Consider the following 14448-nt stretch of genomic DNA (forward strand, 5'->3'; position numbering starts at 1 on the left):
TTTCTGCAGCTAAAAGAAAATAAGGAATGGTGTACCTAAAATGAACTATGAGGGGAAAAAACATGGTAGCACACGGAAACAGATTAAATAACATGACAATTCTCCTGTGTTCCACCAGCGCTTATGAGCTCGTTTCTGTTCTCTTCGAGCGTCGCTTCTTGCATCGAACGGTGTACTCCGGAATTTCGTTAGCCCTCCAATTGGGCAGCATAATGCAAACTTCAGCTCGTTGGTACGCCTTCATCCTTGGTTGATGCAGCGCACGTGGTACTGTGCGTCTTAATTTTCCGTCCTCCTCTCGAGAAAGCTGCATCCACAAGAGATAATTCAAGTTCGGCTTTAACGTGGCCTCTCGTATCACGCAGCTCCTTCTTGCATGCAGCTACTCACCGTGCTGTGATGACATCAACTCTAATGGGACACCAGCACTGCAGAATAGCTGATCAGGTGTTGCAGCAGCTGCGTCAACTAAGCAATTGCTTTTGTTTTAAGTTTACTGTCTAGCACTCAGCTAAGCTTGGGGTGACTACACTATATGTGCCCACCACCCGGCTGAAGAGCGACCGAAGGTAAGTCTTTTGCACGGTCGCCGCCAGAGAAGAGGTCTCGTGCCTGGGTACCCGACGGCGTTGAGCAGCACCTCCGTAAAGCATCAAGGGCTGTTATTCAGCTATAGTTTGTTCATTACATTCGAAACATGGGTATGATGCCAAATGTACGCCGTTATTGGCGCCAAAAACATGGGTGCCTTGAATCTCAGCGGATCCGTGTTTTTCAGCGCACTTTCATTTTGCCTCCGTCTTTTTTGTGCCATAGCAATTTTTCTGAAGCGTCCAGCGAAAGCGAGCTAGCTCAACTAAGTTTGTTGCACCGAGTTCAACAACGACAACTTCGCGTGGCCTGCTTCCTGAAACATTTTAAGGTATCGTAAAAGAAAGTCGCAAAAACTCAAGGACTGTCTTTCTTTGTTAGATACCATAGAAAAAACATGTTTACCGGCTTCAGCAAAAAAGTACTCACAAAGAAGAAGAAGCGCTGATGACCATCCAGAAATGTGTGCCCAAAGCAGTTGGGAGCGGGCCCAATAGGAGAGCCTTCTCTTCGTTTGGCGCATACATTTCGCCCCAGTGTGTTTATTGTTCCTGAAGATTCTTATCTGGTCACCATTGACTCTGATTAAAAGGGTGGCGGGACTAAGCGTTTATGCACGTGGCGTCGAAGGGTCTTCGTATTTGAACAAGGTTTGCCTTCTAACGTTTCACCTAATCGAAACTTGATTAATCATAGTCTGGACGACGCATACGACGCATGGCTGTTATACAAAGAGGGGTTTAATGGTTTGATTGAAAGCGGCACGGAATGCTGCGACTGACACAGCATGCTTGCTGTGGTTGTAGTGCATGCTAGTGTTGTAAGAGAAAGCATGAACATGAAGATGGGCTTGAATGCTGCTTTATTTCCGTATGTCAAGAACCAATGCAACTCCAGAGCGTTTGTCCCCTAGAGCTCATTTGCCTCAGCAATATCCTATGTTCATGGGGCACATAACATCGTAATTAACAACTGAGTCTACTGCGTTATCTTCGCGAACTCTAATGAAATCTGAAGCCGTTCATTGTATGTCATGCTGCCTAAAAAATAAAAATTATTGAAACTGTGATCGAGGCTATGCGAAACCTACTAGAGTACAACTTCTTAGTTTTTTCGCAAGCGCGCGTTTTTACGCAAATGCTAACTCTGTTTGAAAAATCGCCTGCGTTTGGCACTGTAGATACACCGAGAAACTTCAACAAAAAATATTACATTAAAATTTTCAGAAATCAATTAACCTTGGGCGTGCTTTGAAGGGGGCAAATACTCACTAAAAAGAAGACCCGATGAATGCTTTGATGCATGATCATTCTTCGTGGCGTCGATCTGTTCGCGCATGGCAGTGCTGGCCGCTACGTGCTAGAATTCACTCTGAGCTCAATACGAGCAGCGCGTGAGAAAAAGGCGACGTACATCAAGCTGGCTCTGTCCTTCACGCGAGACAACGTCGAGGTTGTCTTCTACGACGATAACTTCGAGCGGATGAAGAGCAGCGAGGGATTCCTAGCGAACACGTCTTTCGCAAATCTAGGACGACTGGGCGCCGGAAACGAGGGTCCGCTTTTCAGGAAATGATGCGGCTGCGCTCGCGTTCCAACGCTCGAAGAAGGCAATCGGGAGTGCCTTCGCCAAGGACGGCGGTTCATCATCTACGTGAAGAAGTACGACGACCGCACCGTGGTACTGCTCGACGTGCTAAGGCTTGTGGAGAGGAGATGGAAACAGCTGAGCACTTGATAATGTTTTGTAAAGCTTGTGACGCTCTATGGCGCGAAATTTTTCAAAGCAATGGAGAGATATTGAAGGCGAAATAGACTTTAAACGGGCATAAGTAACTAGGAAGAGGCTTAGTGGTGGCTTCAATCAAACCGCGAGTGGAATTCGATCCTTCAACACAAAGTGATATTACTTAACTTTATGGCTAGGTGGCGTGAGCCGCCGCCTGAGATAAAGGGCACAGCCGGATACATCCGTCCATTCATCCATCCTTCAGCCAGTGGCCTCAACTGTACCACTGAATCCTAATCTTTTCACCCAATCAACTCAACCAACGCAGACTTCATTAACGCCCTGTGGCTTAAAAACCCTGCCATCGTTACGGTGCCAACCCGGCGACCCGGGCTGATTGCGTACAAAGATGCGGAAAGGCGACGTCCTCGCCATGAAATGCCCGATACGCATTACAAGGTGGTCTTCGCTGACTGGCTTTTCAAGCAGGCGCTCAACACGAGCTTGCTTCATTACATCACTGGTGCATCTACTGTTTTTTTTTTGTTGTTGTTGTTGTTGTGGAAGGATAGACTGAACTTGGACAGCGTTTGCGTGTGGCATGACCATGGCGTGCACGTGTTCGCCTGGACACCGAGCTTGATTCAAATGAGCATGGTTTATTTATCAGCGTTATTGTTGAACTTGTTTTTAATTAAGAGCCTTGTCATCATGTATGACTGATATCTCGGCACATTTCATTCTGGGAAACGATCAATACTGTAACCTGCTTATGATCGCATGAGCTTACTCCAGTTTTGCAAGTAAACTTGAAGAGGAAGCCACTAGCTGTGGAATAAAACGGCACATTATAGTATCTTCGTAAGTATCTTCATATCTATAAATATATTTCAATTAATTGTGTTGCAATGACGTTTTACCTTGCTCGCAGCTTGCGAATCTACTCACACAATCTATTCAATTACAAACACAATGTCACTTGAACCAATGTTTAGCACACGTGTGCACCGCTGTGGCTTGCAGGCTAATGCACCGTTTTACGCGCCTTTAGGGCAATGTCGTAGAGAGAAATGCATTATTGCAGAAGAATTTGTAGTAATACGAGATACATAATAATTACCTGCATAACACCATACCACTGCGACAACAGAGGTGCACACTGAGGCAACTCGGTTGTCTGCTTCTGAAAAACGTATTTCATACGCTCGTTTGCATCGCCTTAAAGTAGCTGCATGTTCAGGGCTATAAACTGAAGAACCGTCTGAAAACGCCCACGAAGAACAAAACGTTCATATAATTGTATGCTATACGCACTACGGGCTCCAGTGCCACAACTGCATCAGGGTAATCAGTATTTAGGTAGTCCGCGAAATGATGCTCTCTACTTTGCCTTTTATGGCTAAGGGTGGTTTTCACGAGACAACTGTGGTAACGAGAAGAAATAACAGCACATCTTCTGCGACTGTCCTCGATACAATGCGCAGATAAAATCACTTTCAGCTGCACTAGCTCTCATAGATCACACACTGATGACGGCGGACACCATTCTGGAATGTCGTCCAGAGAGGTCATCGCGGGTGAAGGCGACTAAAGCAATACTCAGCTTCTTGAAGGCAACAGACTCGGACTGGTAGTTATAGACTTATAGTGCTAGGATTACTGTGACGTCAGACTTTGAGTGCGCGTGTCCACCTCTCCATCTTTCAAACTCCCTTATCCCTGTCGCCAGTGCAGGGTAGCATACGAGTCACTCTAAACTGGTTAATATCCATGCTTTCCTTTTCCTCCTGTTCCCCCGCACGATCGGCTCGCGTGCACAAAAAAGCGTTGTGATTATGTTGGAGCTCTGCTAACGAACCAATATGTCTGCCACACATGATTAGGCTTCCCCTGTAGTTAAGCGATTGCGGTGCTCAAAGTCACGGGTTCGATTTCGGCCTCGGTTATTGCATTTCTATGAAAATGAATATGCCAGAGGCCCATGCTGTTAGACTTAGGTGCACGTTAAAAACGTCTCGTAGCCCCGGCGCGGTAGTCTAGTGGCTAAGGTACTCGGCTGCTGACCCGCAGGGCGCGGGTTCGATTCCCGGCTGCGGCGGCTACATTTCGGATGGAGGCGAAATGTTGTAGGCCCGTGTGCTCAGATTTGGGTGCACGTTAGAGAACCCCAGGCGGTCCGAATTTTAGGAGACTTCCACTACGGCGTCTCTCATAATCATATGGTGGTTTTGGGACGTTATATCCCACAAATCAATCAAAAACGTCTCGTAACTGCAATTTCGGGTTCTCTCTGTGACCAGGTGCAATGTCATCAAGCATTGCAGTGACTACGCATGCGCAAGCTTGCCCTGCCTCTGTACAAATACACCGGCATCATACAATAAAGTGCTCTTCCGTTTCCTGCTGCTCGACTGTCCACAATCTCAACAACATACCAAGATTTTTACGTTTTGGCACGCAAAATCACACATCACTCACGCAAATGCGCTCACAGTTTACGCCATTACCATATACTTATCTCGATCAAATGCGTGCGAAAAAATGCTAGTTTGTTTGAGGAACCTGATCAAAACCACCACAAGATTAGCATCCTTCCTACAACAGTTGTTCTACACATGCACAAAAATTCGCCGATTATGTTTTATTTAGAATATTGTCTTCAGCCTCATAATATTTATACAATTTCTGAAATTGTGACACAGACATGATTTCACTGCTCCGCCTCCCTGCGTGTTACGTAATCCATCGCAGATTAATAAACGGAAATAAATGATAAAGATTGCATTATACATCACTCTGGTTTAGTTTGTAAAAAAAGAAATCTCTAGACAACGTAAGCCTTGATGAAGTTTATTTGACCATAAAGGAGGTGTGTTTCTAAGCGAACAAGGGAAATTCGAAAGGATAATTTTTTTGTTGTTGTTGTTGAGGACCAAAAGACGATGCTGAGGAATGTGTAGCGGACGTCAGTTCTGATCATTATGATAGAAGTGTGAATCACTGTAAAGTAGACGAAACGATAACTTGGCTCTCGCCGAGCCTGTAACCTTCCAAATACGCGTTTGGTGCCTTCCAAATGAACTACGGATCTAGTCACTCCCCCGCCTCCATCCCACTTTCACTTGGTAGAGTATATCGCTACATTTATACCTGAGGGCAACCATGGCAGTCAGCAACACTTCCTTTCTGCCTGTTGGCATCCCGTAACACGTGACTTCTTTGTTTTACGAGCTGGCAGCTCACCAAAAGTAATGTGGACGAGCATCGTACGCATAGTAGCTCTCGCTGCTGCGCGTACAATGCTGAGCTCCATAGTTTTAGCGCCAAAATAACGACTCCCAGAAATGCTTATATGCCTACACGCAGGATGGGCGCTCATTTCCAATCGCGTTGGCATTAACTGGAAGTATACTATAGCCTGTATTCCTCCAGTAATAAACTTCTGAAGGGAACACCCATCCTGTGTATGGGTTTTTGCGAATGCAGGTGTGGCGGAGATTTTAGCGCGAAATAGACTACTGTAATCAGACGCGTAGTTCAATTGTTCCACGTTCCATGCCTGCTTGGCGCAATATTTTTTCTCCAATCTACTTTCTTTCACATGTACACCGTAATTATTTTTAAGAAGACCTCCTATGAGTTTCTAAGCATTTGTGTATGTTCTTTCTGATTAACATTTAATCACGTTTCTATTATTTGGAACACTTTTTTGATATACCAGTATGATAACGTAGTAGGAAATGTTGGTACCACGTGAGCTTATAGAGGGAGAGTTGAGTAGAGTAGAGCAAAGTAAAACTTAAACAGTGGCACACACCCACGCTTGGGGATTGGTTTGGAACTGGGTAGGTTTAAAAGGAAATTTCTAAATATTAGTTGAAATGTCGTCTATTGAATGATGAAAGTAGTGATGCAACAAAGTTGGGAGCATCAAAAATATATGAGCAAGAATGTTTACACACTTACTCAGAAAGAAGACGAGGCCAGCGCTGTTTATCTTTCTGGTTGTTTCTTCGACGCAATGACGTAATGCAGTTCAATTCAGTTTCATAACATAAAAACCTCCAGGAGCTTTATATGATATAATATATATTAGGGTGGTTACACGAACAAACAAATACAAAAGTGTTCTTTATGTGATGCAACAATTTCGTCAGCACAAATTGTTGCTACTACTCTACATACTGTTTTGTTCAATTAGGCATTCTTAGCTGCAGCACATTATGTAAGAGATCGCCTACCCATAGTAATTGTGTTGTCGGAAAAATATACTGTCAAAGAAGGATTCACGATTCTGTTGCTTAACGAGCACAGATAAACCTAACACATGAATATTTAACGCTTGCCGACAAGCAATGAACATTCGTGACAACGAGACTAAAACAAGGCAGCGTAAAATGCGTTGGCCGCTAAAAATGGAGGCAAAGCCTCGATGTCGAAAAGCGACCGGGAAACCGCGCTGCTGCGAAAGCAGGCCTTTACGCCGAATCAACAAGATTGACGTAGCTGAATGCGTGGTCGCTTAACTCTCTGGGACCCTCAACCATCTCCTCCCCCCAAACCCTCAGCTTTTGCCACTGTCTCCTTTCTGTTAATCTTTCTCCTTTCTAGCCACAACGTCTAGCTAGCAAAACGTGAAACTAAGCCCATGAGAACCTATCGACCTCCAAAAGTTGCTGCCAAAAGTGACCGCCCCGACAAGGCCAGCGCTGCACATGCAAGAGTTCTGCCGCGCGAAGGCCACGCGAAGGTGCGGCCAGCTTTATTGTCATTATACGCGAGGCTATGCTCCTATGCCTTCTTCTTCATTACACAAGCCTCTTCTCTGTCTCTCCGCTGGCCTCTCAGTGGTCTCCATGCTTTCACCTTGTTCTCAACGCCCGTCCTACATCGATATCTCGAGTTCAAGCACTTCCGCGTTCCTAGTCTGAAGCTTTCCTCTTTTATAACCCTTATTTGCCGCATCACCCATCGCAGCGCATATAGCCGCTCGCATAGCTTACGGTAAATTTGGCAGTGGGCAACGCCGTCGGACATTAACTGGAGAGGGTGTTAGAAAATCTTTCCAGCACATACCAAATGGGCTTATACGCAAACAAATGAAGATTCCTTGGCTGCTGTTTTTATTTTCAGCAATGGTAGACGCATGGTAGACGCATGTATAGAGAGCTGAGGTTAGCGTGAAAATTACACGTTTTCCCGATTCTCGTGTCTTCTCCTAGAAAGCGCGTTCAAAGCGAAACCAACGACTATAACACATGTGACGCCCGTGGGCTTACTTTTGTATGGTTTTCTTCGATGTCTTTTCTGACGTTTTTTTTTCTTTCTCTATCTCAGGATTACTCCGTGAAAACTGCGTATTTACGGCAGCTGCTGCGCTAACAAAGGTATTAAGGAAACAATTGTTGACCCTTCCCCACTGCCTCCAGATAGAATCACGAGAGAAAGTACAGGATCGAAAGTGACAGTTTCTACTAGCAGTGCGCGGAAATCTCCCAATCATTACGTTCACCCAACAAAATACACTCGAAAAGGCCACGTTCCTTATGAAAAAGATAACTTTTTGTGAGAGAAATCCACATTTCCACGGCGTACTGTAGTGTTTCACGTTCCATATATATGAAGTGTTCCGGCTACTTTTCTTCGATGTAGCCGTAAATTTCGCTATACAGTAACGTTAAACTCAGTCAAGTTCAAAAGTACTTTGATATAGATTATAATTATATTTTTCTGAGTTGATATAGTTGTTCAAGCATAAGCGTGCGCACTGGGGGGGGGGGGGGTACAAGGTTGGCCTCATACATTGACATTATAGAGAGCGGGAAAAGAGGTGAGCGCGAAGTGAGCCCAATACATTTACATTATAGGGAGGGAGTGGCACTGCAGCTACGACAAGCCTTCATAGCCCCTCGCCCCCCCCCCCCCGAAAGAAAACCCTGCGAATGCTTATGAGTTGAAGGTGAGCTGCTGGCGTGCACAAATAAAGAGAGGGACACGAAAGAATGAACAGGGCCAGACGGGAACTTCAAACTGACTTTCATTTTTCGTCAACATCTTCGTCACCCTTCAAGAATGAGGGATCGTGCAAAGGAGGATGAGCTTTCAATAAGAAATATTGGGAACGCGAGTTTGCCTGTGCTTTGCCATGTATGCATGTGCTCACCGATTGTCGTAAGACATTGGGCGGGAGCAGTGATACCACTGCCCGCAAACTGATGGATGTCTTTTGCTTATCTGCAAGCGGCACGTCTTGTGTTGGCGACACATCTGTATCTTTATTTGATATTGAGCTTAACATTTTCGTGCATTTTGTAGTCAGTTTGGTCGTGACTATTTGACCGCTTTGTTATGGGAACGTATGGAAGGGTTATGGAAAATAGAAGTAGATTGAAAATTCACGCCTCTCTTTGCTGGTTCTTTCTGTGTCCTTGTTTTTAACAGTTTATTCTAAAGTATGAACAATCTCACCTAGCAAAAAGTTTTATTAGAGTCGTGTTTGACTGCACTTGACTGTAGAAAGCAAACGAATAATGGAGTCAAGGAACGAATAGGGGACGTGATATTTTCCTTAATATTGAAAGTTTGTACGAGTGAGATAAATGAACATGAACTCAGTGGGTGCAATAACATTCAGCAGCATGTGGCCCTATCGACACGAATGCCCGTATCGTGACGAGTTGGCGAACTTGCAGAGTACGTTGGCTGCACCGCAGCAACACCCATATAACAGTGAAGCACGCTTGCATGTATCAAGCTGTGCAATCTTTTAACACTGCGTTATACTATTCAACAGCAACGATGTCAGTTTACAGAAAAGTGCGTACAGGATTGGTAATACACACAAGGAGCCCCAAAGTTGGAAACTGTCAGGGGGGATCGCATACATTATGGTAACGGGAGAAGAAACAAAATATACAACATTCAGTTGTTACGCTATCTTCAGTAAGAAAAAAAGCACAGTGCGAAAAAACGAAAGTAAAAAATACATATATGTTTAGCACGGCAAAGAAAAGATAACTTTGAAGAACAAACAAGCGCAAGTTATAATACAAAACTGCCATGAATGTAAATAAAGCGCATAATAATAAAAGAAGGCTAATGCATACGCGGCATTTACTTTGTGAGACATGACCGACTGAAGCAATAAATGAAGTAGGTTTCAAATGAATTGCAGTAATTATGAGACAAGGTGATATTATTCGTGCGGAAAAAATAAGAACTCGAACCCTCCCCCGTGAAGACAGAACCATTAACCTCTCACGATAGCTCACACCAGCAACGAGTCATATTTTTTGAGCGAAACCCTCAAAGCTCGAGGTAAAGCATCCCCTGTGCGCCAGAAGCCCTTCGCGTCATCGCATAGCGGTAAACGAGATACAGTTGCGCACCATCGGAGTTTAACCTCGCCTAGCCGTGCATGTTCCGAGCAGTAGCCGCCGCTAATTCACACTCACGGATGATGACTGTCTACACCGCCACCGCATCGATTTTACACGACGTGACGAGAATGAGTTGGCTGTGCAAACATGGGTCATGCGAGCTTCTGGCAACGGAGTTTCAACATTTTTGCAAGCTCCGGGCTTCTGGCAATGGAGTTTCAACATTTTTGCAAGCTCCGGGGCAGGCTGTGGTTCGACTCTACTCTGTCTACGCCACGAAAAGACCTAAAAACAACAAAAAAACCTCGTTAAGCCCTTAATATTATCTAAATATACTGCTTCCTAAAGGTACAGGCAACAAATTTTTCTTGACCTGGTTTTTTTTTTTTTTACAGTGAAACAGTAAGCTCACTTTTCGTATAGTGCTTGTAGCTGCAGTAGTTAATCTCGAATGCACGTTGTTATTCTACAAGCAGCATTTTTTCATCTGAAATGCTGTAAACACAGATGTACTTTTTCTCAAACAACACTGAGGATTGATTGCGATGCCGCTAGCCCTTCTCACGATTTTAGTGAGCTGTAGTCGTTTTGCTTTCGCAGGAGTTCCTGTAACTATGAATATTAGGCACCTATATTTTGAGTTCTTGAACTATTTTTGAATAACAAACTGTTACAATAAGATGATGTGGCAATATACACGTTCTCTATATTTGAACTACCTTGCGTGCTTCTGCGTTTTAGGTTGCCTGCGCCTGTGTCATGGGTGGCTTGTCCCACTTATGTCTGGATACAGGAGCCAAGCCGAGTCTTCGAAAGTGTCACTACGTATATGCACGGCTACGCTGAGTAGCTGTGTGCGTTATTTAGGAGACCAAGTGTAGGTAACAAAACTATGTCACTCAAAAATCTTAGCGGCCTAGAAACTGCGTGCCTGCTTGCATGAGCACGCCGAAATATTGCTGAAGACACGCTTATGAGGATGATACCATTAGGTCACGCGAAAGCAGTGCCACTTTTATGCATACTATTAAGGCCGGACTTTGTGTATATTTTTATGGAGTAATACATTTGATATGAAGAAACAAACAATATTTCAAAAATAACACGAAGTTGTCGGCCGCGTAAAGCAGTGAACGGTCACGTGGCCAGGTACATCGAATAGCTTATGCATGCTGTTGCCGACAGAGGAGCCACACCTCATTTTTTGTGACTTTCAATGATAAAATAAAACTATAAATGCATCTTTTACGTAAAAAAAAACAGATTTGGTTTGAGTAAATGTGAAGGACACACTTTTCATCAGCAAGGCCATCTCACTTCATATTCTGGGCAGTTGTAGGCCCCTTTAAGCCTCACACGGCTAGCGAAAGAGTTGCCCTTTCTTTTGCCCCCTCTAAGTTCTTGTCCCTCTATCTCATAATCACTGGACTTCAAACACAAAGTATACGCTGCATCTCAATATTTTCTATGGCTTCATTATCGGCTGGTTCATACGCACGTGTGTAACAGGAAGTGGGCACCTGCATTTTGTTATGCTTGCTTGTATAGAAGGTAAAGCAAAAACATAAGGTTTACAATTATATAGCTTCGTCCATAAAATCATGCTTCATTGTGATAATGATATTGGGGCGGCAGAGCTACTACACTGGGCAAGCTGGACAACTCACTGCCGGTAAAGATTTTTCTTCGAAGGTTCTGCATTGTTGCCCACTTGAAACGACTTGTCCATTCGTCCACCTCATTTATTCTCAAATTACGTGCAAAAGAAGGTATATACAGCCGCATTGGAGACATTTTACGAATTTTACAGTTATTATCAGAGGAAAAATTTTGTCAGTTGTGATGCTTTGTTTTCGGGAAGCCGGCGTGAGTTCTCTCATTAAAATTGAAACAGGTTGATGAGTGCACTTTTCTCTTTCCCATACCATTCCTGCACATTGCGGTATTCCGCATGAATCATTCTATGTTTTTGCTGTTGTCCTTAAATCTGTCTTCCAGATGTGGTCGAATAGACCCCTGGACAGATCAGATGGAAGAACATCTCTCTCAGAAGTGTATTGATTCCAGGTTTGGTCACGTATTAGGAAAAGTTTTTCAAGTTTTTCAAGTTTATTAATTATGTACGCCGTTCTTTGAAGTTCTTTGAGAAAAGGTCTCTGTGTCTGAATTTCTAACATGCGATATTTTTATTTTAAGTAATCTTGAAATTCTTTACTTGTTTCTGGTAAAGTTCTAGAAATGATACAATTTCATCCATACGTTCGCCGTGTGTGATGATAAAATGAAACATTCTAATTAGTTTTTCGAAAAAAAGAGCACCCAGATGCAAAAAATGGTCATCCCGGCACCAAATCGGGATTCAACATTACCATTCAAAGTAGCTTTCAGGGCATACAAAACACACGAATTCCCAACGCGCATGTACAATGCTATTCCTAAATGCCTGATTAATATAAGCTTTCTTACACTCATCCCAATAAAAGAATCGTGACTGGATAGAGAGGAAAAAGAAAAGCTGAAAACGATTATAGGAGGTTGGTTGGTTGGTTGGTCCTCAAATTCCTTGCGCAACCCACCACGGTGGATCGGCCATGGAACGAACGGTACCACTTTATCTTAAAAATAAACCTGTTTTACCAGCAGAATATGTTTATATTTATGTTTCTTAAAAAAGATGACATTAGTCAGACGAGGGTTAAAAAGTGAATAAATAATGGCAAGAAACTAAAACAAAACAAGCTAATAGGATTGAAAGTAAAGTAAATTCATGGCTTAGCTTCCCATTCTATTTGCTTTATTTCCCTTTGGAACTCGCCTATACGGCTTCACGAACGTTTCTGTGGCCCTTTTCGGTTGCTTCATAAGAAAGGATCACCAGAAGGGATAAATTAGAGCCATCAGAGAGGTTCTTCTAACATTCTTTTCTACTGGCTTGCAAATAACCTGCATTTTAAGAGAAATTATGAAAAAATTTGCTGTCGTAGCAGTGGAGGCATAAAGTTGACTGTACCAGACCAGACCTGTGTAGGTAAAAAAATTCATGGAAAGGTGGGAGGGAAGGGCTCCACGCATCGTAGCCTCGTAATTGATAATTCCGCTCTTTTATAGGAGCATCGTTAGTTTTTCCACGCGTACTGAGGATGAGAAAACTCATGCAGACGCCGCCAAGCGAGACAATTCAAAGTTACTTGATGTGATGAATTATTCAAGCCATTCCATGGCTATAAATGCTAGCATGGGTAATATAAAAATTATTGGACCAATATGTTAGGCTACTGCAAGTGCACCTGCATATTTATTGAAGGTTAAACCTTTATGATCTAGCTGGTACTCATACCAAGCGAATGAGGCATAAATGTCTTGGAGAAAAAGCATAAAATTCTCCTAAAGCCTTTGACAACTTAGGTGCAGTTATTGAAAAACAGACAAACAGGCAGTCTATAGGGATGCCAGCCTGGACAGTGGTAAGCCATTCCGCTTTATAAATACGCGTAAAATCAAGTAGATGAATTGAAAATTACCAATCAAACACTGAACATGCAATCCCCACTCTTGCATTTTCTCCAGAAATGTCACAGGCATCGGATGTTATTACAATGTTTAAGTCTAAACTTGCCAGGTGGCCTTTCTAATTGGCATATAGGTACCTGCTGGGAGTATCTTTGCAATTCTTAGGGAAAATTTTGTCAAACATTTATGAATTGTTTTATTTAGTACGTTACTTCACGAAGGTTTACTTGTAATGGTTACAAAAGCTTATGTGCGACGATTACTTGTGGTAACCTTATTCTAGACCACTGTTGGTTAAAAAAGGCCGACGGCTCATTATTAAAAACATACTGCGGCCACTTCTGCGGAGATGCATAGATTTTCAGAAAGCTACGAGCTATTAGTAATCAGAACCTTGCAAGAAGAGAAGGCAGGTGTGCTTCTGTATATAAAATATTATTTGCGACGATGGTCACGTGCAGAATAGAAATTCGTTCATCTTCTTGTCTATATTATTATTATTATCTTTATAATAATAATAATATTATTATTAATAATATTAATAATAATAATAATAATAATAATAATAATAATAATAATAATAATAATAATAATAATAATAATAATAATAATAATAATAATAATAATAATAATAATAATAATAATAATAATAATAATAATAATAATAATAATAATAATAATAATAATTATTATTATTATTATTATTATTATTATTATTATTTTTATTATTATTATTGTTGTTGTTGTTGTTGTTATTATATTATTATTGTTGTTGTTGTTGTTGTTGTTGTTTTCTCGCTTATTTATTTGATTGCTCATTTCGAAGACAGTTTTATTGTATTGCTTATTTTTATCGCTTTATTTTGGCGTGCACCTGCACAAAGATCTGGTTGGTCCTTGGCACGTTATGCAATCGGGAATAGATCGATTGTTTGACTGTTTGACTAATCTTCTTTGAGTCTTTGCTGAATGGGGATAGAGCGCGGAAACTCATGCGTGCAAACGGTATGTATTGATCATCGCCGTTAAAGCGGCAGTAAAAGCGAGTCAGCTTAAGGAAAAATCCCGCAAAGTCTGGTCGTGCAACAAACGTACAATTTAAACAGGAGTGTCGGGGTGAGGGAGTGTTGTGACAGAAAACGGACTTGGGCAACGCCAATTTCGGGGTCGCATTACATCGTGCACGTGTCCTTTGAACAGCCCGCCTGTCCAGTTGAGCATAAGCTCCCCGAGGGCTTGT

The sequence above is a fragment of the Rhipicephalus microplus genome, chromosome 5 (assembly GCF_043290135.1).
Source record: "Rhipicephalus microplus isolate Deutch F79 chromosome 5, USDA_Rmic, whole genome shotgun sequence".
In the NCBI taxonomy this organism is placed as follows: Eukaryota; Metazoa; Arthropoda; class Arachnida; order Ixodida; family Ixodidae; genus Rhipicephalus; species Rhipicephalus microplus.